Source organism: Bubalus bubalis, chromosome 13 (assembly GCF_019923935.1).
Source record: "Bubalus bubalis isolate 160015118507 breed Murrah chromosome 13, NDDB_SH_1, whole genome shotgun sequence".
Lineage (NCBI taxonomy): Eukaryota > Metazoa > Chordata > Mammalia > Artiodactyla > Bovidae > Bubalus > Bubalus bubalis.
The window spans coordinates 77,203,088-77,229,763 of record NC_059169.1 but is presented as its reverse complement, the minus strand read 5'-3'; the positions used below and the strand labels follow the sequence as shown (position 1 = coordinate 77,229,763).

At 42.6% G+C, this 26,676-nt stretch overlaps 1 protein-coding gene across 6 annotated transcripts in view; it reads left to right on the top strand.

The window, feature by feature from the left end:
- DGKH (diacylglycerol kinase eta) overlaps positions 1-26,676 on the top strand; it is a 206,891-nt gene that overhangs the window by 59,020 nt on the left and 121,195 nt on the right. The gene's annotated exons all lie outside the window — the stretch shown is intronic.

Sequence of the window (26,676 nt, the reverse complement as noted above, 5' to 3'; positions counted from 1 at the left end):
TTGTCTTTCTCTGTCTGGCTTACTTCACTTAGTATAATGATCTCCAGGTTTATCCATGTTGTTGTAAATGGCAATACTTCAAGGAATGAATGTCTTAATGTCAAAATTAATACTTAAAAATCTGTTAGTGTGTAGTGGCAGTTGGAGCATAGTTTAAGAGTGAAGCTTTTGGATGATAACCCCAAAATAGATCAGAAGAGGCTTAAGTATATGTGTTCGTGTTCATTAAATTTGTAGTGTAATGCCACTTTCTCTGTGATCTAAATATGTGACGAATACTTCAGAAGTATAAATAATTTACTTTTCACTCTTTTTAGTAGCATGTGTTTCTAAAATGAGTTATATTAAAAATCCAATAATTGCATAAATATTTGAAGGCATATACGTGCTAGTGCTGTATGAGCTATTCTTAAGCCAAAGGCAGTGCTTCAGAGCTACTGTTCACTGAGGAAAGTAATGTTAAATATTTAAGGCCACATCCCAGGAGGATACTAAAGTGCGTAAGTATTTAATGAAAACTTTTCTTGTTGGAAGAATTACAGACTCACAGGGAACATGATTAAATGCTAAATTTTATATTAGGCCTGACTCTGTTGTATATAAAGACTTGGGTTTGATCCCTGAAGATCCCTTGGAGAAGGGAATGGCGAGGCACTCCAGTATTCTTGCCTGGAGAATCCCATGGACAGAGGAGCCTACCGGGCCGTAATCCATGGGGTCCAAAGTGTTTGACTGACTGAGTGACTGTCACATACACACACACACTCACACACACACACACACACACCCCGGGTCTTTAGTTGGAGCACACAGGGTCTTTAGGTGGGGCATGCAGACTCTTAGCTATGACATGTGAGATCTAGTTCCCTGACCAGGGATCAAACCGGGCCCCTTGCATTGGGAGCGCAGAGTCTTAGCTTCACCAGCTCCACCACCAGGGAAGTCTCTGAGGCTGTTTTCACTGCAGGTGAGACACCACTGGTAAGCTCGGGCGAAGGCTCGAAAGATTCTGAATTCATTCATTCAGCAAATATTTATTGGTGTCACAGTTGGTTTCATTCAATTGTGACACCAGGCAACTGTTTCACAATTGGATGCAGCAGTGAGCAGACATATAAAAATCATATATACATATGTCACACATAGAAAGCTTAATATAATAAATAGATTGTGCAGTATGTTGCTGCTGCTGCGTCGCTCGTGTCCGACTCTGTGTGACCCCATAGACGGCAGCCCACCAGGCTGCCCCGTCCCTGGGATTCTCCAGGCAAGAACACTGGAGTGGGTTGCCATTTCCTTCTCCAATGCGTGAAAGTGAAAAGTGAAAGTGAAGTCTCTCAGTCGTGTCTGTCCAACTCCTAGCGACCCATGGACTGCAGCCCACCAGGCCCCTCCGTCCATGGGATTTTCCAGGCAAGAGTACTGGAGTGGGGTGCCATTGCCTTCTCCGGTGCAGTATGTTAGAAGGTGATAATTTTAAGGGAAACTATAAAGCAGAGGGATGGAGAAGGGAGAATTTGGGCCCTACCTTACGGCTGAATGGTTTTCATACTGTATTTTCCAGAATGCTGGGGGCAGCCATGGTGGTTCAGAGGATCAGTAACCATGTTTTCTGAATTTTATTTTTTTTAATATGTTTGAAAACATTTCAAAAATAGTAATGAGCAATAGCATGTGCAGACAAATATGTTACGTATGAAGTTTTACACATTAGATACCACCAACGCATTGACTGGTGCCAACGTGATAGTCATGTTTGGGAAGAGGCCTGGGTTTTGACACAGTTATGTTCTTACTATAATATACAATTTTTGTTAATATCATAATATGTAGTTTTACCCACTTAAACCTGAAGATGATTTTGCTTTAATAGAACATCGCACTTACATACACATTGAGAATGCACTGCTAAAAGTTTTTGAAACTTTATAGAATTTAATTTGCCTTCCCCTTGGTTTACCAGAGTTGTCTTCAGCACCTTCAGACTTTTCTCCTTTCTAATCTCTCTTGCATACCATTGATAGAGTTAATTTTCTTAAAACGCTGAAGTTTATAATTAAATGCTTAAAACTCAAACCCTATTGTAGGGGAAAGTAAGACCCTAAGCAAATCTTAGTTTCCTCATCTGTAGGTATCTTCTGTGCTCTAAACTTTTACTTCTGTGATTTTTTTCTCCCAGCTGTGTCAGTGGTTCTTGATCCATCTCTAGTTTACCCACCCGGTGCCCCTCTCCCTCCAAATAATCCCTGCCCTTTGAAGATGCTCTAGTTGCTCTTCTTCACTCCTATCTCCTCCCTTCTCCAACGCACACACCACTTGCTGATTAATTACTCTTTGTTTATATTTATGTTCTTCCAGATTGCGCTCTTTTTTTAGGCCATTGATTTAAATTATGCACATTGTTTTAAAATAGTCTCCTAGAACTCATGGTTAAAGAAAAGTTCCTGCAAAGTGTTGGCAATACCAAATGATACAGCATTTAAGTAGATTGGAAACTGGGAACAAGCCACTTGTTTTGTCAAGACGGTGCTGTCCAGCATAATAGCCACCAGCCATGTGTGGCTATTTAAATTAAGATCAGTTAAAGTAAAGTACAATTAAAAATTCAGTTTTTGAATCTCGGGGCTTCCCCAGTGGCTCAGATGGTAAAGAATCTGCTTGCAGTGTGGGAGACCTACCTGGGTTTGACCCTGGGTCAGGAAGATCCCCTGGAGAAGGAAATGGCAACCCACTCCAGTGTTCTTGCCTGAAGAATCCCGTGGACAGAGGAGCCTGATGGACTACAGTCCATGGAGTTGCAAAGGGTAGGACACAACTGAGCAACTAACACTTTGACTTTTCAGTCTCAACTGTAATTTCAAGTGTGCAGTAACCACATGTGGCCAGTGGCTATAAGAAGTGCAGATAGAGAACATGTGCGTCATTGTTCAGTAACCACGTGTGGACAGTGGCTATAGGAAGTGCAGATAGAGAACATGTGCGTCATTGTTCAGTAACCACGTGTGGCCAGTGGCTATAAGAAGTGCAGATAGAGAACATGTGCGTCACTGCAGGACGCTCAGTTGGACATCACGTGTCTAAAAGGTCACAGGTGACTTTGGAATTCTGTTTCAGGAACTTCTGATAGGAGGAGTAGATTCGCAGATGGTCAGAGGAAATGCCTGTTGAAAAATGGAAGTGATGAGTTTAGATAGTTGGTCCTAGAGGTTTGAAAGTGACAAGAGGAAAAGGAGGAAAAGTAATAACCAAGTAAAATGAGGTGTGTAGGGAGAAAAGTTCATGAAAATAGGACTGAGTCTGTTCTATACATCGGAGGGAGAGTAAGGAGGAAAAGCTAGACATATTGGATTTGGGGATAAATAAGAAACAGGATGTTGGCATGGGTTTCACTTTGTTTCAGTTTTGAGTGAGGCTCCAAAAGGTGTCACACAGTAAATGGCAATGACATCCATGTTCCTAAGTAAGGTTTGCATCCCTGAGCACACCTTGAAGGTGTGGTCAAGCTGGATGAGACCAAGGCAGGGGCTGAGAGGGTGGGAGGGAAATAGATGTGTCCATCTCACCTGAGTGAGGGGGTTGTCAAGAGACCACTTGGCTCCTTTTCTTTTCTCGTTTTGGTTGTGCTGGGTCTTTGCTGCGGGGCACGGACTCTCTCTAGTTGCAGTGCATGCAGGCGTCTCGTTGAGGCACAGAGAAGCCTCTGCTGAGCTTCTGCTCTGCTTGTGGGCTCAGCAGTTGTGGCTCTCAGGCTCTCTGGTTGCCCTGCAGCATGTGGGATATCTGTTCCCCAACCAGGAATCAAAACCTCCTTCCCCTGCATTGAAAGGTGGATTCATAACCACTGGACCACCAGGGAAGTTCCCCTTTATTCTCTTGACATGATCTGTGTGGTCACTGAACCTGGACTAGACAAGGTTAGAAGGCAGATGCTATAGCTCCATCTCCCTGCCTGGCTTCAGAACAAGGAGAGGAGGTTGTGCTTTCACTAACAATAAAGTAGCATGTCCAGTGACAGGGGAATTGATAAAGAAGATGTGGTCCATATACACAATGGAATATTACTCAACTATAAAAAAGAATGGTATGATGTGATTTGCAGCGACATGGAGGGACTTAGAGATTTATCATATTAAGCGAGACAAAAGACAAACATCATGATATCACTTATCACATATATCACTTATATGTGGAATCTAAAAAAATGATACAAATGAACTTATATACAAAGCAGAAATAGACGCACAGACATAGATAACAAATTTATGGTTACCAAAAAGGAAAAGTGTGTATGTAAATTAGGAGTAAATTAGGAGTTGGGGATGAACAGATCCACTATTATTATATATAAACTAGATAACCAACAAGGACGTGCTGTATCACTCAGGAAACTATACTCAACATTTTGGAATAATAACCTATAAGGGAAAAGAAGGAAAAATAGATATGTATGTATGTATACGTGAATCACTTTGCTGTCCACTTGAAACTAAAGCAATGGTGTAAATCAACTATACTTCAGTTGAAAAAAACGCAAAGCAGCAGGGTTTGTTTTCCATGAACGCGGACAGGGCCTGGTGGGTGGTCTTTCAAAGAGTGAGCCCACTCAGGAGCCTTTCCTGCCGGGGACAGCACGACCTCCTCGGTACAGGCGGGAAGTGAGCCCATCAGATGCAGAGGCTGGAGGCTGACGATCACCTGGAGGGTGATCACCTTTTGTTGTTGTCGTTGTTCAGTCGCTCAGTCATGTCCGACTCTTTGCAGACCCCATAGACTGCAGCATGCCAGGCTTCCCTGTCCATCACCATCTCACCATCTCCCGGAGCTTGCACAAACTCATGTCCATTGAGTCGGTGATGCCATCCAACCACCTCATCCTCTGTCGTCCCCTTCTCCTCCTGCCTTCAGTTTTTCCCAGCATCAGAGTCTTTTTCAGGGAGTCGGCTCTTCACATTAGCTGGCCAAAGTATTGGAGCCTCACATTCCGCATCAGTCCTTCCAGTGCGTGAGCCCAGAATAGAAGGAGCTGTCCAAGGATGTTTCCAGAAGGAAAATCTCTGCAGAACTCGTGAAGAGGCCCCTTTGAGGACCCAGATGCTGTGGATAGTAAATGAAAGGAAGGAGCTGACAGATTCCAAGGGAAGAAGCCTTTTCACACCTGGAACAGCCTGGACTGGGGAGGGGAGAAACTTGAACAGTGAATGAAGTTTGGAGTTTGGGCTGGACACTTAACCTAGTGAAATATGAATATAATGGTTTTTGTGACTAACGGTGGCCAGAGAACTTTTAATTTTTATGAATGACTGGAAGAGCTTTGGGACAGATTCCATCCTCGATAGGGAATGAATAAAGGCACAGTAGGCAGAGACCACCATTTTTGCTGCCTGCTCTCTAGGGAGTCTTATCCATTTGGGCTAGAGGCTGTACTGATTTGGAGTTTGATGAGAGTATAGAATGTTTAGAAGAGCTATTAAGAGATCGTGTTAAGGAGCTTCCCTGGTGCCTCAGTGGCAAAGAATCCACCTGCTAGAGCTACTTTATGCAGATTCTAAAGGCAGGAGATTCACACTCAGTTCCTGATCTGGGAGGATTCTACATGCTGAGGAGCAGCTGAGCCCGTGCGCCACGACTACTGAGCCTGTGCTCCAGAGCCCGGGAGCCACGTCCACTGAGCACACATGCCCTAGAGCCTGTGCTCCAACAGGAGGAGCCACTGCAATGAGAATCCTGTGCCCCCCCTTCTCGTTGCAGCTAGAGAAAAGCCCATGCAGCAGTCAAGACCCAGCATAGCCAAATAATAATAATAAAACTTAAAAAAGCGATTATGTTGAGAATTAATAAGAAGTAAGCAAAAGGTACATCATGAGAAATGCTGGGCTGGAAGAAGCACAAGCTGGAATCAAGATCTCCAAGAGAAATATCAATAACCTCAGATATGCAGATGACACCACCCTTACGGCAGAAAACGAAGAAGAACTAAAGAGCCTCTTGATGAGAGTGAAAGAGGAGAGTGAAAAAGTTGGCTTAAAGCTCAATATTCAGAAAACTAAGATCATAGCATCTGGTGCCGTCACTTCATGGGAAATAGATGGGGAAACAGTGTCAGACTTTATTTTTTGGGGCTCCAAAATCACTGCAGATGGTGATTGCAGCCATGAAATTAAAAAGCACTCCTTGGAAGAAAAGCTATGACCAACCTAGATAGCATATTCAAAAGCAGAGACATTACTTTGCCAACAAAGGTCCATCTAGTCAAAGCTATGGTTTTTCCAGTAGTCATGTATGGAGGTGAGAGTTGGACTATAAAAGAAAGCTGAGTGTAGAAGAATTGATGCTTTTGAACTGTGGTGTTGGAGAAGACTCTTGAGAGTCCCTTGGACTGCAAGGAGATCCACCCAATCCGTCCTAAAGGAAATTAGTCCTGAATATTCATTGGAAGGACTGATGTTGAAGCTGAAACTCCAATACTTTGGCCACCTGATGCGAAGAGCTGACTCATTTGAAAAGACCCTGGTGCTAGGAAAGATTGAAGGCTTGAGGAAAAGGGGATGACAGGATGAGATGGCTGGATGGCATCACCGATTTGATGGACATGAGTTTGAGTAAACTCCAGGAGTTGGTGATAGACAGGGAAGCCTGGCGTGCTGTGATTCATGGAGCCGCAAAGAGTCGGACATGACTGAGCAACTGAACTGAACTGAACTGAAACAAAAGGAAGGAAATCAAACCAGTCAGTCTTAAAGGAAATCAACCCTGAATGCTCTGAAAGGACTGATGCTGAAGCTGAAGCGCCGACACTGACCACCTGATGTGAACAGCTTACTCATTGGAAAAGACCCTGATGCTGGGAAAGATTGAGGGCAGGAGGAGAAGGGGTCGACAGAAGATGAGATGGTTGGATAGCATCACTGGTTCAATAGACATGAACTTGGGCAAACTCTAGCAGACAATGTGGGACAGGGAAGCCTAGTGTGCTGCAGTCCATGGGGTTGCAAAGGGTCAGACACAACTTGATGACTGAGCAACAACAACAAAGCAAAAAGGATAATAACCTCCAATGTGGCCAGTTGAAGAGAAACAGTAGGAATTAATGGATTCAGCAGATGGGATTTTTGCCACTCATTGGGGGGGCATTCTCTAGTCTGGGATAAGGAGGAGACATATATTTACTTGGTTTTTATAGTTTTGGAATTTTTAAGCCTCACAGTTTTGTGGATTGTTATTTTGAAGTAAGAGTAGAAGGAAGAGGAGGATGCTATATAACACAGTCGTGTTTTCTTCTGTTGGTGGTTCTAATGCCATTGATGCTATGGGGAAAGTGAAAGTGAAAGTGAAGTCGCTCAGTCGTGTCCGACTCTTTGCGACCCCGTGGACTGTAGCCTGCCAGGCTCCTCTGTCCATGGGATTCTCCAGGCAAGAATACTGGAGTGGGGATAGTTATTAAATATATTTCTTTCAGTTCATGATTGGGCTGGGGTAGTGTATTATTTATATTTTATTCTTAGGCTCGACTTACTTATTATGTATGTTCTATGGGGACTTCCCTGGTGGCTCAGCTGTAAAGAACCTGCCTGCAATGCAGGAGATGAGTGTTTGAACCCTGGATAGGGAAGATCCCCTGGAGGAGGGCACGGCAACCCCGTCCAGTATTCTTTCCTGGAGAATCCCATGAACAGAGGAGCCTGGAGGGGCTACGGTCCATGGGGTCGCAAAGAGTCAGACATGACTGAAGGGCCTGAGCACGCGTGCATGTTCTATGGGGACTCCTGTTATACTTTATGAGTTAGAATGCCATAAGCTATAGGTGACCCAGAAAAACACTCGTAAATCATGCTGCCTTAAGCACGTGGATGCAGGGCTGGCTCTGACTTCTCTGTGTGATTCTCGAGGTTGTACCCTCCTTTCTGTGTAAGCTGTATCCTCAGCTAACATCAGTCAGTTCCAGGTGTCGCGTCCCGACAGCATGCAGAGAACAGGCTCTCTCTTCCAGTGGACCCAGAGCAGTCCCTCACACCCCCACCCCCGACCTCCACTCAGACTTCATGTGCTGGGACTGGGTCTCATCCTGCTTCCAGACTAATTCCTCATAGGAGGGGGGAAGGAATCCTCATAGCAACTTACTAAACCAACTTGCTAGAACTAGGAATAGAGTCGGCATCCCCCCAGCATAGGGCTTGCAGGGAGAGAAAGTGGGTGTTTAAACCAAATCGGGGTTCTGTGAGGAAGGAGAAAAAGATGTTGGGTAAAGCCTTGTAGATATTCCTAGAATTATATATAGCAGCTTATTACAGATTAGATGGTAGGACCATAGTATGCATTGACTAACTTGTTGCAAAACACCATAATATAGTGGGTTTAATTATACAAAAGTTTATGTCTTTTTTTTTTTTGATGTGAATCATTTTTAAAGTCTTACAGAAGCTGTACTGTTAACAATTTATTGAATTGTTAACAGTATAGCTTCTATTTTATGTCTTGGCTTTTTGGCTGAGAGGCATATTGGATCTTAGCTCCCCAACCAGGGATTGAACATGTACCTCCTGCATTGGAAGGTGAAGTCTTAATCATTGGACCACCAGGGAAGTCTGTTGCGAACTTTATTTCTTTCTCACCAAAAACAGTTCAGAAGCATGTGGCCCAGAGCTGGTGGGAGAGCTCTAACATAGCTTGAATATTAAGAGTTGCCAAGTTGTAATAATAATGAACCTCCCCCAGATTCAGAGACTGAGAGAACAAGGAAGTTTCTCTCTTACGTAACAGTCCTAGGAAAGCTTCTGAGGTGAGTGGGTATCTCTGCTACGTCGGGCTGCTGTGAAACCGTGGCTCCTTCCGTGTTCTTTCTTTGCCATCTGGACATGAATTTGAGCAAACTCCTGGAAATAGTGAAGGCAGGGGAGCCTGGTGTGCTGCAGTCCACGGGGTTGCAAAGAGTTGGACGTGACTTAGCGACTGAATGCCAACAGCAAACAGCGTGGGATTGACTGTCCTTAACCAGGGGGTCCAGTCTGTTACCGTTTCCAGGCTCCAGCCAGGAAGTGGAGAAAGAAAACATGCAGGAGGGAAGCCCATGTATCAAGGGCCAGGCCAGAGGGCACTCGTTCCTTCTGCTCCCATTCCTTGTGCAGGATCTTAGCCACAAGGCTCATCCAACTGTGAAAAGCCTGAGGTTGTTTTCTGTTTCTGCTGCTGTAAGAAAATACTGAAGGCTGGCTGGCCTATAAACAAAAAGCATTTATTCTCACAGTTGTGAAGGTAGGAAGTCCAAGGTCAGGGTGCCAGCAGATTCAGTATCTGGTGGGAGCCTGCCTCCGCATTCATAGGTGATCATCTTCTAGCTGAGTCCGCCCATGACAGAGGGGTGAGGGAGCTCTCTGGGGTCTCTCTTATAAGAGCACTAATCCCATTCTTGAGGGTAGAGACCTACTGATGTCCCAAAGGCCTCACTTTCTAATATCATCACACTGGAGAGTAAAGGTCAATGTATGAACTTTGCAGGGACATAGATAGTCAACACTTGGGAAATGGAGTGTCACTTGGCAGATTCCAAGTTTGCTCCAGTCGTCACCATCACCAGCCAGCAGAAGGTGGGGAAGAGGCCAAGAGTCTTAAAGGGGATTGCACTTCAGATGTACTCATCTCTTCTACTCACTTCCATTGGCCTAAACTTAGTCACGTGGCTGCATACAAGGGAGGCTAGGAAATGCAGTTTGTAGCTGGAAGGCCAAGTACCAGGGGAAGGGAAGAATGGATTATGATAGCTGTTTCTCTCATACAAAGGTTTCTATCTTGGGACTTATTATTAGACACATTTTTATTAATGCCTAAAGGCTAATATCCTTCATCATACCGAAGGCATCATCATCATAACATTTTTGATTTGAGTTACTTGCTATCATATCACCATAGGAAAAACTGATATTAGTAGTAAAGTAGTATTAGTAGAATCATTATGAAAAAGTTTTTTCTAAAGGCATTTTTTATAAAAGAATATACATGATCTTGGCCTTGTAAGACAGTATGTGTATTTGCATGTGTGTGTATGTTTGAACTTTTATAACCTAAGGTTATATGTTTGATAAAAGAAAACAGGCATCTCTTTGGAAGTGGATGGTGAAATTTCTTCCTATAGCCCATTTGGATTTTGATTCTGCTACTCGGAGGTGGTTGCTTACTTTCTCATGTAGAAAACTGTTTTTGAGTGGTAGGATGTTGTCCTAAACTCTTAAAAATCATTTTTATTGAAATGTAATTGATTTGCAATGTTGTGTTAGTTTCAGATGTGTAGCAAAGTGAATCAGCTATAGCCATATATCTATCCTCTCTGTTTTTCTTTTTAAGGTTCTTTTCCCATATCGGCCATTACAGAGTATTAAGTAGAATTCCCTGTCCCATACAGCAGGTTATTAGTTATCTAAGCTCTATGTAGTAGTGAGTATACGTCAATCCCAGGCTTTCCAGGTGGCACTGGTAAAGAATCCGCCTGTCAATGCAGGAGACGTAAGAGATGCAGGTTCCATCTCTGGGTTGGAAAGATCCCCTGGTGGAGGGCTTGGCAACCTACCCCAGTATTCTTGTCTGGAGAATCCCATGGAGAGAAGAGCCTGGTGGGCTACAGTCCATGGGGTCGCAAAGAGTCAGACACGACTGAGTGACTAAACAACAACGACAACAGGTGTGTGATGCCGCCTAAGATAGGCATCAAGGTGTAGGTATATGTGAATTGAGGAGAGGGAAGGAAATGTTCCATTCCAGCCAGACAACAAAAACATCCATTTTTCTCAAGGGCATTGAGTCTGAATGGGTTGAGTAAGAGATAAAATAATTTGGACACTAGAATGACTTTGTGGGGTTAAGGTGATAGGGTTAAACTGTTGTCTGTGCCTACCGACTGAGTGGGTAGCTTGACCTGTTTTATGCTTTATTTTCTTCTCAAACTGTAATGTAGTTTTCAGAATTCACATCCACTGATAACATTGAAAATGAGAGAGATAATAAGCTTTTTAGAGTAAACATAATCTTAGCACATTGCTCTCCTCTAGGAATGCATTACCTTTTACAAATAGGGCTCCATGAGGACTCAGCACATGGAATTGCAAATGAGTGAGCTCTGCCTGGGTAATGCATTTGGACAGGAGGGTACTTAAGCTCACAGTTAAAGGTGAGCCAATGAGAAGGGAAGATCCTGGAGAAAAGCATTCCTCTAAAAACACGTAAATGTAGGTCCCAGCACAGGAGAGTCTGCCCTCGTTCAGCCCTCGGCAGGTAGACCAGTACACCGGGAGCATGAACTACAGGACCAGTGAGACTGGACACTGCTGTGGAGAGTGAACTGCCAAGGCAGTGAAGGTGTTGGCAGCCCAGGGCCTCAAATGCAGGGTTTTGTTTCACTCTCTGACTTATGAGCAACCAACCAAGATTTTGAACAAGGGAGTGACAGGATTGAAACTGTATCTTAAGGAAACAATTCTGGAGGGAAGGAGTATGGAGAATTAGCAAGGACGGGATTTCCTTTTATGAACAGGAAGGAAGGTTTGTTGGATGGTGGTGTTCAGTTGAGGCCTGTGCCGTGAGCCAGCATCCCGGTGAGTAGAGAACAATGGTGAGGACAGGGTCTAGACAGACAGACAGGAGGGTTCTGCTTCTTGGTGTTCGGAGACTTTGTAGTGTTTTGGCGGTCAGGAAACCCCTGGTGTGTACCTGCTGGGGGAGCCAAGACACAAAGGTCCTGGTCCCTCTTGGACTCACAGACCTGGAAGACAAGAGGTCTTCTGTTCATACCGCCTGGCTGGGTCTTCTCCGTGTCTCATCTGTTTATTTCTGCCAATCTTCAGGGAAGACTCATTTGAGTGTTCTGTCTTGCCTTCATTTTAGTGCGGGCTAGTAAGACTGGAATTGTTTTCCACACTCAGGCCAGACTTTAAGGGGAAGCAGTCACTTCCAGATGAAGGATGGTGCTGGAGACAGCAGCCTAGCAGGAAATTCTTCCTCCAGGGCCGGTTCTACTTCTCCGTAGTAGGTCACAGCTGACATCTAGGTGAGAAGTGGGCTTCCCTGATGGCTCAGACGGTAAAGCATCTGCCTACCGATGCGGGAGAGCCAGGTTCGATCCCTGGGTCGGGAGGATCCTTTGGAAAAGGAAATGACAACCTACTCCAGTATTCTTTCCTGGGAAATTCCACGGACAGAAATTCCACTGGCGGGATCCAGTCCATGGGATCGCAAACGGTCAGACACAGCTGAGCGGCTAACACTTCACCTTAGGTGAAAAGTAACAGAATGACCAGAACTGGTGCGCTGGCAGTAGGAACAGAAAGAAAGTCTGGATTTCCAAATCGTTTTGATGGCAAACTAAGGAATTCGGGGCAAGAGCGAATTAAAGATAGTTCAGAAGTCTGGGGATTGTGTGCTTCGGAAAACGCTGCTGCTGCTGTTGACAGATGGGGTCACAGGAAGAGGAGCAAAGCTGCCGTGGGAAGGTGCTGAGAGCGTTTGGAATTTCAGATGGGTGACTTTTACCCAGCGTTGTGTAGTTACTTCCCGGAAGTTTCAGAATTAGAATCTAGGTTTCCTGGACCAGACAAACGTGTTTTTAAAAAACTGTACCAAGACACATTCTGTGAAGTAAAATGTGCTTGTCGCGTTTCAGGTGGTGATGGCATCTCCATGGAGCTGGAATAAAAAACCAAGCATAAATGGAGACATTGGTTTTAGGAGGTCTGTATATATTTAGAGGGCATAATTGAAGAATCAGCTCACAGGGAAAGATTGGGCAGATAGGATATATTTGGAAATAGCCAAGGGGCAGTTGTCTTGAACAAGGAGTGAAAGCTGGGCAGTAAAAGAAAAGGAAAGAGGCAAGAATACTCTATATTTGCAGGGGAGAAAAAGAAGTTTAGAGGAAGTTTAAGTGAGAGGCAGGGCATAGATTGTAACCTGGGACATAATTAAGAGGTGAGACAAGTTTTTGCCTTTTAAGTGCAGACTTGCCAGGGGGAAAGAATGGGTAGGGAAGGAAGGATTAGAGATGGGAGGCAGAGGGAAGAATTCAGTTCAGTTTAACACAAAAATTATAAGTACCACTGAGGTGATGAGCGGGCTGCTGGGGACCAGGGATACAGAGATGGAGTAAACACAGTCCTGCCTCTGGGGCCTTTACTGCGTCATAAAGGACGGGACCAAGAATAAGATAAGGGGGACTTTGCTGGTGGTCCAGTGGATAAGACTCTGCACTCCTAGTGCAGGGGGCCTGGGTTTGACCCCCCGTCGGGGATCTAGACCCTGCGTACATGCCACAGCTAAGAAGCTGCAACTAAGACTCAGTGCAACCAAAATAAGTAATAAAAAAATAAATATTTTTAAAAATAATTATTAAAGAATAATGTAAGAACAACTAATATCTGCTAAGACTTATGTGTTGGGAACTGTTGTAAATACATCACATAAATAAACAACAAAATCCTACTGTATAGCACAGAGAACTATATTTAGCGTGTGTGTGTGAGTTGCTCAGTTGTGTCCGACTCTTTGCGACCCCATGGACTGTAGCCGGCCAGGATCCTCTGTCCATGGGATTCTTCAGGCAAGAATACTGGAGTGGGTTGCCATTCCCTTCTCCAGGGGAACTTTTGGACCCAGGGATAGAACCCAGGTCTCCTCATTGCAGGCGGATTCTTTACCATGTGAGCCACCATAAGTTAACAACAAGGTTCTACCGCATAGCACAGAGATCTATATTTAGTACCCTGTGATAAACCATAATGTGTGCGTGCGCGTGCGTGCTCAGTAATGTCTGACTCTGTGACCCCAGGGACTGTAGCCTGCCAGGCTCCTCTGCCCATAGGATTTTCCAGGTACGAATACTGGAGTGGGTTGCCATTTCCTCCTCCAGGCGACCTTCCTGACCCATGGATCAAACCCTCATCTCTTGTGTCTCCATGTTGGCAGACAGATTCTTTACCACTGCACCACCTGGGAAGCTCCAAACCATAATGGAAGAGAATTTTTTTTAAAAAAGAATGTGTATATGTGTATAACTGAGTCACTTTGCTGTACAGCAGTAATTGATACCACACTGTGGATCAACTATACTTCAATAAAAAAACACACATAAAGTTAAATTGAAAAAAAAAGATAAAGGTAAATTGAAAGATAAAAAAGGTTAAGTTGAAAAACAAAAAAGCTTTACATAAATTCACTGGCTCATTTAGTCCATAACCACCCCATACATGCTGGTTATCATCGTTAGTAGCCACAGTTCAAAGGATGAGAAATTCAGGCACAGAAAGATTAAATCATTTGCTCAAGGGCTTCATCAAGCGATCAGCTCTGGAGCCATAATTTGCACCCAGACTGCAGCTCTGCCCCCCGGGGGTCATGTGAACAGAACGCACTGAAGTGAGGGAGGAGCTGAGTTTTTCTGGCAGTGGATAGAGTAGGGCAGGAAATTCAGAGCAGAAGTGAGTGAAGGACAGGAGGTCCTAATGAAGGAACACATGGTCACAAGCCCTGTGTGGAACCTGTGTTGGTTGTGCATGTGTGTGTGTGCGTGCGCGCACGTGCGTGTGTGTTACTGTTTTACCTAGTAATTTCACAGCTCTCATCTCTGACCTTTGCTCCGTTCCATTCTAATCACAGAGGACAGTCACATTTGATTTTATTCTTTTTTTTTTTTTGAACAATTAAGATGCTCTTAAAAAATCTCCTGGGGAGGTGGGAGGGGGCTTCAGGATGGTGGGACACATGTATACACATTGCTGATTCGTGTCAATGTATGGCAAAAAGCCATCACTATATTGCAAGTAATTAGCCCCCAATTAAAATTAATTGATTAATTTAAAAAAAAGAAAGAAAACCCAAACAAGGAAAAAAAATCGCCTGGAACCAAGTTATCCTTTTAGGAGTATCAGTCCTGCCAATTGAAACCGTCATTAGAGTGGAGTTTATGATTTTAAAAATAATAAAACTTCTTTCCTTCTTTCTGCCTACCTCCTGACCTGTCCATCTATTCACCTCCCCACCTATCTGTGAAATCAGAGCAGACAGCTAAGAATTTCCTATGCAGTTGAGACCCAGATAATCTCTGGGAAAGAACCAGTGAACTTGAAGAGTACTATTGAAGATTACAACTGAAATTCCTGAAACTAAACAGATACTTTGTACAGAATGGTGAAAGCCCTTTCTGATATAAATGTGTGATATATATGTAGAACTCCTGGTTAGTTGGGGCCAGATCCTGGGCATCACCGCATTTCCCGTCCCATTGCTGACCATCTGGACCCTCTGACCACTGGCCCCCCGGTGGAACTGCCGTCTGAACTGGGGACACCCGGAGTAGTGTTCTGACACTTGGGTGTGGCGTGAAGTTGTTTGTCATGCACATTACTTACTAGTTCAAAAAATAAGTACGACGTTTGGTGGTTTGTGTTAACCACATCAAAATAGTTGTGTCATTGTGGCCGAGTGGGAAAGTAGTTACATCACTCCAGTATTCTTGCCTGAAAAATCCCATGGAGAGAGGAACCTAGCAGAGGCTACTGTCCAAAGGATCACAAAGTCAGATATGACTGAATACCAAGAACACACACACGTTAAAGAAGTAAATTCTGCCTTTGTGACAATGTGGGTGGATCTGGAGGGCATTTAATTGCTAAGTGAAACACGTCAGTCACAGAAGGACACATGGAGCATAATTCTTACATAAGGCATCTTAAATAATCAAACACATAGAAATAGAGTGGGATGATGGTGGTCGAAGGCTGGAGGGAGAGGGGGAAATGAGGAAGTCCTATCCCAAATGTATAGTTTCGGTTACACAAGACGAGTAAGTTCCAGAGATCTGCTACAGTGCATCGTGCCTGTGGTTAGCAATCCTGAATTGTGTGCTCGGACATTTGTTAAGGGTGTAGCTTTCCTGTTCAGTGTACTCACCTCAATAATAACGAGAAAGAAAAGGGCAGGAGGAATCTTTTGGAGGTGTGACGGATATGTTTATTACTTTGATTGTGATGACAACATCACAGGTTTAGTCATATATCAAAACTCAGCAAAGGGTACACAGTCCTTTAAGTGTCTGCAGTTTTTTTTGCGTATCAATTACATCTCAATAAAACTATTAAGATTGATCTTTCTACAGAGGGAAAAAAAATGTCATGTATAGGCAAAGGGGTTACTCTTCAAAGTAAGCAGACATGTTTAACAAAAGAAGTGAATTCAGGATCAAGAGGGGAGGGTTTTTTACTTCTTTACAATAAAGTTATTTTATGCCACTCACGAGTCTAGGCAAAGATTGGTCTAACTCTGACGAAAGGCCCGTCTCTGTTCCCGGCTCTGAAAAAACAGCCAGGCGTTGGGCATAACACCACCACCACCCTGTGGTAATACGTTGTAATTCAGGATATTTCATGAAAAACAGGACAGCTGATGTGTTTACAGTATGAGCGTTTTGTTCCTTCTTCTTTGTATAACAGTATAATAGCACTTTATAAAATCATATACTTTTATCCCTTTAATATTAATTAGAAAAACGTTTAGGAACTTCTAAAGGAGGAACACATTAAAAATAACTTCACAAAATAACCACAGTCTCAGGAAGGTGATCCTCCCTTCAGCGTTTCTCAAGACAATTACAAAGCAGTGTAGGGGACAAAGTACTTTCATAATCATTAGATGGCTTAATGACATAGAGATTAATTAGAATATGTTGAAATTTAATATAGTGCTTATTATATTGCTTTAGAATGCTTTAATTTATAAATATGGTGAATTCTGAACTATTACATTTCATTGTTCAGTCGCTAAATTGTGTCCGACTGTTTGAGACCCTGTGGACTGCAGCATGCCGGGCTCCTGTGTTCTATAGAATGGATAAAGAACAAGGTCTTGCTGTATAGCACAAGAAACTATATTCAATATCCTGAGATAAACCATATGGAAAAGAATATAAAAAAATGTAATCACTCTGTTGTGCAGCAGAAATTAACACACCCTTGTAAATCAGCTATGCTTCAATTGAAAATATTGTGCATTCTAAATATGTGTCCCCAAGTTAGAGTTGATAGTATTTCAGATGAAATAATGAAGCTGAGCTTCTGGGGTGGTCCAGTGGTTAAGAATCCACCTTGCAATGCAGGGCATACAGGTTCGATCCCTGGTCAAGAAAGATCCCACAAGCCACGGAACAACTAAGCCCATGAGCCATGACTTCCGAGGCTGCGCTCTAGAGCCCTCCAGCCGCAACCAGCGAAGCCTGTGTGCCCAGAGCCCGTGCTCCACAAACAGGAGAAGCCACCGCAGCGAGAAGCCCTCACACGGCAACTTGAGAGTAGCCCCCGCTCGCCACAGCCAGAGAAAAGCCTGCGCACAGCAACCAAGGCCCAACACAGCCAAGAATAATTATAAATAAATAATAATGAGGATGTTTTTAATATATCCAGACATTTCAGAGCCCTTCTCTAGGCATGGGGAAACTGTGGTTTCTTCATTATGTTTCCCTGGGCATGTATGGTCTCCTGATTTCTTAGGGGGCAGACCTGATCACTTCCCAGGGTTTGCGCTTATTGCAGTATAACAAACTTTTATTTGACAGATTACATTTTTTCCTTTTGGGACAGGGAAGATGTCAGGAGTTGTGGTGGAAAGCCTCTTCTGTCACTGTGTTGAACACGGCAGGATGAAAAACTGCAAAGCCATGTATAGGGCCACTTTAGAGTTTTCTGCTTCACTTGACTTAACAGCCTCTTACGTGCACAGTGCTAGTAGGTATACACCAGGAATACACTCATGTATGATGGATGGCCAGACTACATTTTTCTCTCAACATATACAGCCCAGACAACCTCCAGCCTGAGGGTGTGAGTGTGTGTGTGCATGTGTGCGTGCTAGAGGATTATGTGCATATGTGTGTTACATGGAAAGGTCAACAGTTACTTCTGGAAAATTTCTTTTTTTTTAAATTACTCATTTACATTTTATTTTCTTCCCAGTTTTTTTTTGCAATACATGGCATAGAACATTGTAGAAGTTTAAAGCACCCAACACCATAGTTGGATATATGTCTATATAGTGAAATGATTACAGTAAGTTTGGTTACCATCCATCACCTCTTTACCATTTGTTCTCCTTGCTCTACACCTGTGTAACAAAGTTCACTGCATCACCTAACGTTTTTCGGTAAGATGCCTTTCACTTTCAGCTTCGTTTTGCAGGTAAAATTCTTGATTATTTATTCCTCTGCCAACGATCCTTTAAGATATGAACTTACCAAAGAGCTATCTTGGCAGACACAATAATTTCTTCCTTCAGGATTACCTCCACTTTTGTTACCAGAATTCTTTTTCAATGTTACTTATCTATCTAGATTAGATCTCTTGATTATACTGTGAGTTTTTCTTTTTTTTTTGCCCCAAGAAATTTTCTTTTTTTTTAAATATAAATTTATTTATTTTAATTGGAAGCTAATTACTTTACAATATTGTATTGGTTTTGCCATACATTGACATGAATCTGCCATGGGTGTACATGTATTCCCCATCCTGAACCCCCCTCCCACCTCCCTCCCCATCCCATCCCTCTGGGTCATCCCAGTGCACCAGCCCCAAGCACCCTGTATCATGCATCGAACCTGGACTGGCGATCTGTTTCACATATGATAATATACATGTTTCAATGCCATTCTCTCAAATCATCCCACCCTTGCCCTCTCCCACAGAGTCCAAAAGACTGTTCTATACATCTGTGTCTCTTTTGCCATCTTGCATACAGGGTTATCATTACCATCTTTCTAAATTCCATATATATGCATTAGTATACTATATTGGTGTTTCTCTTTCTGGCTTACTTCTCTCTGTGTAATAGGCTCCAGTTTCACCCACCTCATTAGAACTGATTCAAATGTATTCTTTTTAATGGCTGAGTAATACTCCATTGTGTATATGTACCACAGCTTTCTTATCCATTTGTCTGCTGATGGACATCTAGGTTGCTTCCATGTCCTGGCTATTATAACCAGTGCTGTGATGAACATTGGGGTACACGTGTCTCTTTCAATTCTGGTTTCCTCGGTGTGTATGCCCAGCAGTGGGATTGCTGGGTAGTATGGCAGTTCTATTTCCAGTTTTTTAAGGAATCTCCACACTGTTCTCCATAGTGGCTGTACTAGTTTGCATTCCCACCAACAGTGTAAGAGGGTTCCCTTTTCTCCACACCCTCTCCAGCATTTATTGCGTGTAGACTTTTGGATCGCAGCCATTCTGACTGGGGTGAAATGGTACCTCATTGTGGTTTTGATTTGCATTTCTCTGATAATGAGTGATGCTGAGCATCTTTTCATGTGTTTGTTAGCCATCTGTATGTCTTCTTTGGAGAAATGTCAGTTTAGTTCCTTGGCCAATTTTTTGATTGGGTCGTTTATTTTTCTGGAATTGAGCTGCAGAAGTTGCTTGTATATTTTTGAGATTAGTTGTTTGTCAGTTGCTTCATTTGCTATTATTTTCTCCCATTCTGAAGGCTGTCTTTTCACCTTGCTTCTAGTTTCCTTTGTTGTGCAGAAGCTTTTAAGTTTAATTAGGTCCCATTTATTTATTTTTGCTTTTATTTCCGATATTCTGGAAGGTGGGTCATAGAGGATCCTGCTGTGATGTATGTCGGAGAGTGTTTTGCCTATGTTCTCCTCTAGGAGTTTTATAGTTTCTGGTCTTACGTTTAGATCTTTAATCCATTTTGAGTTTATTTTTGTGTATGGTGTTAGAAAGTGTTCTAGTTTCATTCTTTTACAAGTGGTTGACCAGTTTTCTCAGCACCACTTGTTAAAGAGATTGTCTTTTCTCCATTGTATATTCTTGCCTCCTTTGTCAAAGATAAGGTGTCCATATGTGCGTGGATTTATCTCTGGGCTTTCTATTTTATTCCATTTATCTATATTTCTGTCTTTGTGCCAGTACCATACTGTCTTGATGACTGTGGCTTTGTGGTAGAGCCTGAAGTCAGGTAGGTTGATTCCTCCAGTTCCATTCTTCTTTCTCAAGATAGCTTTGGCTATTCGAGTTTTTTTGTATTTCCATACAAATTTTGAAATTATTTGTTCTAGCTCTGTGAAGAATACCATTGGTAGCTTGATAGGGATTGCATTGAATCTATAGATTGCTTTGGGTAGTATACTCATTTTCACTATATTGATTCTTCCAATCCATGAACATGGTATATTTCTCCATCTGTTAGTGTCCTCTTTGATTTCTTTCACCAGTGTTTTACAGTTTTCTATATATAGGTCTTTTGTTTCTTTAGGTAGATATATTCCTAAGTATTTTATTCTTTTCGTTGCAATGGTGAATGGAATTGTTTCCTTAATTTCGCTTTCTATTTTCTCATTATTAGTGTATAGAAATGCAAGGGATTTCTGTGTGTTGATTTTATATCCTGCAACTTTAAAAACAAAACAGTAGCTTATTTTTTTCTAAGTATAAAAGCAAAATGATTTCACAAACTTCTATAATAATAAATGCCAAGATTTTGTTGTATGACTATAAATATCATTATGTTAAATGGATCTCATCATTTGTCTCATAGTTTTGAACTGTTTTTTTATGCAGCTGTAGAATTCTTCTGAGTAGCCCAGAATGTGGCGGTTGAGCTGGTTAGGTTCTGGAATACCTATTCCAAGTGCCTGGTCATACACAGAGAACAGACTTGTTGTTGACAAGGAAGGGGAGCAGGGAGGGATGGATTGGGAGTTTGGGATTAGCAGATGGAAACTATTATATGAATAAATAGCAGGGCTCTACTCCGTCTGCCTCCCGATGCAGGAGACACGGGTTCAGTCCCCGGGTTGGGAAGATCCCCTGGAGGAGGGCATGGCAATACCCACTCCAGTATTCTTGCCTGGAGAATCACATGGACAGAGGAGCCTGGAGGGCTACAGTCCATGGGGTTGCAGAGTTGGACATGACTGAGCAGACCCTGTAGCACAGGGAACTATATTCAATATCCTATGATAAACCATAATGGAAAAGAATATGAAAAAATATATATGTATGTATAATTGAGTCACTTCACTGTACAGCAAAAAAGAACACAAACATTGTAAATTAACTATACTTCAATAAATTTAAAAAAATAAAATAAAAACTAAGTTTATGGTCATATATTCTGATACACAAAACTGCTTGAGGACCACTGCTTCAAGTGGTAGTTTATAAAAAGGGAAATGTTTCGTAACTTTGTAATTTGTAAATAAAGCACCTGCATCACCTTTTTAAAGTGAAAGTGAAAGTCGCTCTGTCATGTTCAACTCTTTAAGACCCCATGGACTTTACAGTCCATGGAATTCTCCAGGCCAGAATACTGGAGTGGGTAGCTTTTCCCTTCTCCAGGGGTCTTCCCAATCCAGGGATCAAACCCAGGTCTTCCAAATTGCAGGTGGATTCTTTACAGCTGAGCCACAAGGGAAGCCCAAGAATACTGGAGAGGGTAGCCTGTCCCTTCTCCAGCAGATTTTCCTGACCCAGGAATTGAACTGGGGTCTCCTGTGTTGCAGGTGGATTCTCTAACAACTGAGCGATGAAGGAAGACCTATCACCTTATTGGGTTATTCTTAAATACTAATTCTGGGAACACACGCTGTCTCCATTCTTCTATAAACTGAGATTTGCCTCCCTTGCTGCATTATCCTCTGGCAGTAAGAGCACAGAGTCCTAACAACCAGACCACAGGGGAATTCCCAACGTGCTCGGTTATTAAAGCCAAATGACTCCTCCCACCTTTGCTGGAGCAGAACAAGCAGGGGTGGAAAGAGGTCAGAAGTGGTGCACCAAGGGGCTCCACATACAGAGGAAAGGCCTTCCTAGTGGCAAAGAACCTGCTTGCCAGTGCAGGAGACAGAAGAGACGTGGGTATGATCCCTGGGTCAGGAAGTTCCCCTGGAGAAGGGCTTGGCTACTCACTACAGTATTCTTGCCTGGAGAGTCCCATGGACAGAGGAGCCTGGGGGGCTACAGTCCAGAGGGTCACAAAGAGTCGGACATGATTCAATCGAATTAGCACGCAGGCATGCATGCATACAGAGGAAACGATCGCTTTGAATGTAGAGATGCACTACTTCCTATAGCTGTATTTTAGGAAGATCCTTGCCCCTAGTTTTTAAAATGTTTGAACTTAAGGAAGAGTAAATGATTAGACTGAATGGAATCAATTAAAGTGCTATCTTTTAAGGTTTTGTACAAATTTTTATACTTAAATATTTGAGAGTTTATTAAACCTTACTGTAATTGTAATCACAAAAAGAAATTTTCCTTTTTAAAAAAACTTAATTAAAAAATTTTAATTGATATATTTAAATTAATTGAATTAATTGAAATTTTAATTAATATAAAATTAATTTTTATATTGCTTTACCATATAGTAATGGTTTCCACTATATAGCAACATGAATCTGCCACAAGCACACACATGTCTCCTCCCTCTTAAACCCATCTCCCACTTCCCTCCGATCCTACTCCTTTAGGTTGAAAGATAATACTGATGATCCTATTGGTGGGGCAGCAAAGAAGGCGCAGACATAAAGAACAGACTTTTGGTCAAAGTGGGAGAGGGAGATGGTGGGAAGACTTGAGAGAGTAGTACTGAAACATATACATTACCAAATGTAAAATGGATAGCCAGTGGGAATTTGCTGTATGACACAGGGAACCCAAAGCCAAGGCTCTGTGACAGCAGGAGTAATTTTTAGTATGTGTAGGTTCTTGTGTCCTACTCCAAATCTGTTGAAGCAGAACATCCCAGATGAAATGTAAGTTGGTGCAGTCTCTATGGAAAACAGCATGGAGGTTACTTAAAAAACTAAAAACAGAGCTTCCATGTGATTCCAGCAATCCCGCTCCTGGGTATATATCCAGAAAAGACAAGAACTCTATAATGTGAAAAGTTTCGTGCACCGCAGCGTTCACAGCTGCACTGTTTACAGTAGTTGAGACACAGAACCAACCTAAATGTCCATCGGTAGATGATTCACTTAAGATGTGGTGTATATACACAATGGAATATTCAGTTCAGTTCAGTTCAGTCACTTAGTTGTGTCCGACTCTTTGAGACCCCATGAATCGCAGCACGCCAGGCCTGCCTGTCCATCACCAACTCCCGGAGTTCTTTCAAACTCATGTCCATCGAGTCGGTGATGCCATCCAGCCATCTCATCCTCTGACGTCCCCTTCTCCTGCTGCCCCCAATCCCTCCCAGCATCAGAATCTTTTCCAATGAGTCAGCTCTTTGCATGAGGTGGCCAAAGTACTGGCGTTTCAGCTTTAGCATCATTCCTTCCAAAGAAATCCCAGGGCTGATCTCCTTCAGAATGGACTGGTTGGATCTCCTTGCAGTCCCAGGGACTCTCAAGAGTCTTCTGCAACACCACAGTTCGAAAGCATCAATTCTTCGGTGCTCAGCCTTCTTCACAGTCCAACTCTCACATCCATACATGACCACAGGAAAACCATAGCCTTGACTAGACGAAACTTTGTTGGCAAAATAATGTCTCTGCTTTTGAATATGCTATCTAGGTTGGTCATAACTTTCCTTCCAAGGAGTAAGTGTCTTTTAATTTCATGGCTGCAGTCACCATCTGCAGTGATTTTGGAGCCCAGAAAAATAAAGCCTGACACTGTTTCCACCGTTTCCCCATCTATTTCCCATGAAGTGATGGGACCGGATGCCATGATCTTCGTTTTCTGAATGTTGAGCTTTAAGCCAATTTAAGCCAATTAAGATCAACTATACTTCAGTTTAAAAAAGTCCCACATGAACCGAGACTGTTCATGTCTATAAAGTTCTCCATATGATTCAGATGATCAGCCAGATTTTAGAATAATAACTGGTGTATCTGATAGGGCTTAATGTATATCTACTTTAACAGAGATTTCCTACAGAATTCAGAAGGGGAAAGAGGAATATAAGGCATAAAACCAAAGGGTCTGGAATTAAGAGGAACTGAGGGAAATTTGGAGGCTGATAGAAAAACCAGGCATTAAGCAATTGAATACGCAGCTGATAAAAGAGATTGACAGACTGAATCAGAAAGACAGTAGGTGGCTGACCTTCCAGTTTTAAGACGATGGGCAGTAACCATTCAGCATAAGCTTGGGCATATTTGTGGAGAAAAATAGTTCTTATTTTATAATCAGGCAAAAACTAGAAGAGCTAATGAAAGAAAAAAGCGATGCTGTCATAGAAGGCACATACATTAATGTGCAATCTTGTGATGAAGATGGACTTTTAGTTTTAGAGATGGAGAGCAGAATTTGGACCTGTGTGGTTTCATTCGACCTTTCAAGCCAAATTTTGTCAGTTTAACTGTTGGATAAAATAGGGAATGATAGAAAGTTCATTGCAGATAATCACTGATACATACATTTTATAGATACATGCCTAGATACCATTCAAATACAAAATTAATTCTGATGCAGTAGGTGGTCTCCCTGGTGTAAAGGCTTCCCTGGTGGTTCAGGTGGTAAGGAATGTGCTTGCAATGCAGGAGACCCGGATTCGATCCCTGGGTCGGGGGAGATCCCCTGGAGAAGGGAATGGAAACCCACTTCAGTATTCTTGCCTGGGACATCCCAGGGGACAGAGGAGCCTGGTGGGCTGCAGTCCACGGGGTCGCAAAGAGTCGGACATAACTGAGCGACTAATACTAGTGGAGTGCATGTCAGTGAATAAAAGCAGACTGGCTTTCAATCTGGGGGAAAGCAAACCCCAAGAGAATAGTCAGCAACTAAGTGCTTAAATTTGCTGCAAGGACATTTGCAAATGAGGAAGAGATGGCTGCAAAATAAAGCCCTCTGGATCTGGTTCTCAGAATGCTGTCAAGTGTCCTGCCCAGGCTCTCCCTTAAAAGCTCTTAGTGTACAGTTCATGTTTCCTCTCAAAGACATTTCAGCTGCTTTATTTGAATATCCGTCTTCACTTCATTTATTCATTTGTGCAATTAAGAACTGTTCTCTGTGCTGGGAACCATGATGAAGTGCTGGCACTCCAGCGGTGAACAAGGTGGGCCTGGCCCTGCTCTAACTAATAGGGAGATCAGTTTGAGGCTAATTGAATTTTGAAGAGCCCCTGGCACCAGAGTGGAGTTATCCAACAGCAGCGGTCATCATTTTATAATTCTTACTGGTAAATAAGACTGATACTCTAAGAAGTAAAATAATAATACTATATAAGAGCTATAAAGTCTGCTCCATTATTAAATATAATTTCATGATTGATTTGTTTTAATGTTTAGAAAACTAGTATGCATTTTGGGACTGTATACTTTATGTAATTAAACCTGATCTTTCGGGGATAATTTCTTTAAATGTAAGCATCAAGCCATTGTTCAGAAATGGTGTATCTTTTTATTTAACTGTGTCAGTCCCACTTAAAATACTTTTCCCAAAAGTATGGCCTGTTAAAAGAGTACCTTGCTTATGAAACTTTGTATGGCATTTGGAAGTTTATGAAAGATGTTTATGCTATATTTTGTTTTGTCCTAGCAACTCTGAGGAATGCAGGGCAGGTGATATTTATCCTTACCTTGCAGATAGGAAAATAGGGTCATAGATGTTGTCACTCATATGCAGCCACAAATACAGTAAGCGGAGCCAGAGATGGAACTCAGTCCAGGGTTCTTTTTTTATTTTTTAATGTTTTTAATTTATTTGGATGCACTGGGTCTTAATTGTGGCACGTGGGATCTGTTACAGTTCTCTGACCAGAAATCAAACCTGGGTCCCCTGCTTTGGGAGCACGGAGTCTTAGCCATGGGAGCGCCGGGGACGTCCCAAGGGCTCTCGTTTAGGAGTCAGGTCTATTTCTTTTGCACTTTCTGACACTATATTGACTTGCTGGTAAGAAAATCTGAAATCTCTTTCTCTGTTGAATTCCTCAAGATCTTATAGAGAAATATGTTTTAATCCTTTAAATTTCTTACTTTTTGTTTCTTAATTATTGAATAAATCTGTTAACATACTCATTGTTTTCTTAGTGTCAAGTACATGGTTGTGTGTGTAGAATGGAAAAATAAATAAGATACAGAGGAGCGAGACAAGAATTTTTTATTTCACATGGTTGTGCTACGTGTGTGTGTGTGTGTGTGTGTGTGTGTGTTTGTGTTGCACTGGGTGCTCCCAGGGTATGATGGTGACCTGAGCCTTGGAGGATGGCAGGATGGAATGGGAGGTTTCTAAGAAGAAGCAGAGGAAAGTATTATGAGTAGAAGGAAACGCTTGAGTGAGAGCTTGGACGCAGGGATTCGTGGAGGATTTGGGCATTCACAGGTACTTCTCTTCTCCTCTACTGTGGATGAATTTAGGAGGACTGCTGAAGATGAAGCTGTTAAAGAAGGTGGGCCATTTATGGAAGGAAGAGTCTCTGCCTAGCTCCCAACTCTGGATTTACACTGTGGGTCATAGGAAACCACTGAACGTATTAAACCAGAGTTTTGCAGGATCAAAAATTTTTCCCCCATGGGTAATTCTGTCCCTAGTGGGAAGAATGGACTAGTGGTGGGAAAAATTGCTAATATGGAGACCACGTAGGATACTGTTGAGTTCAAAGGAGTGAGAGAAGCTTGAACTAAGGCAAAGGCAGGAGTGGAAAGGGCTGGAATGAAAGATAAGATCTGTTCTGTAATAAATAATGCTTATCATGGGGCCTAAGGTG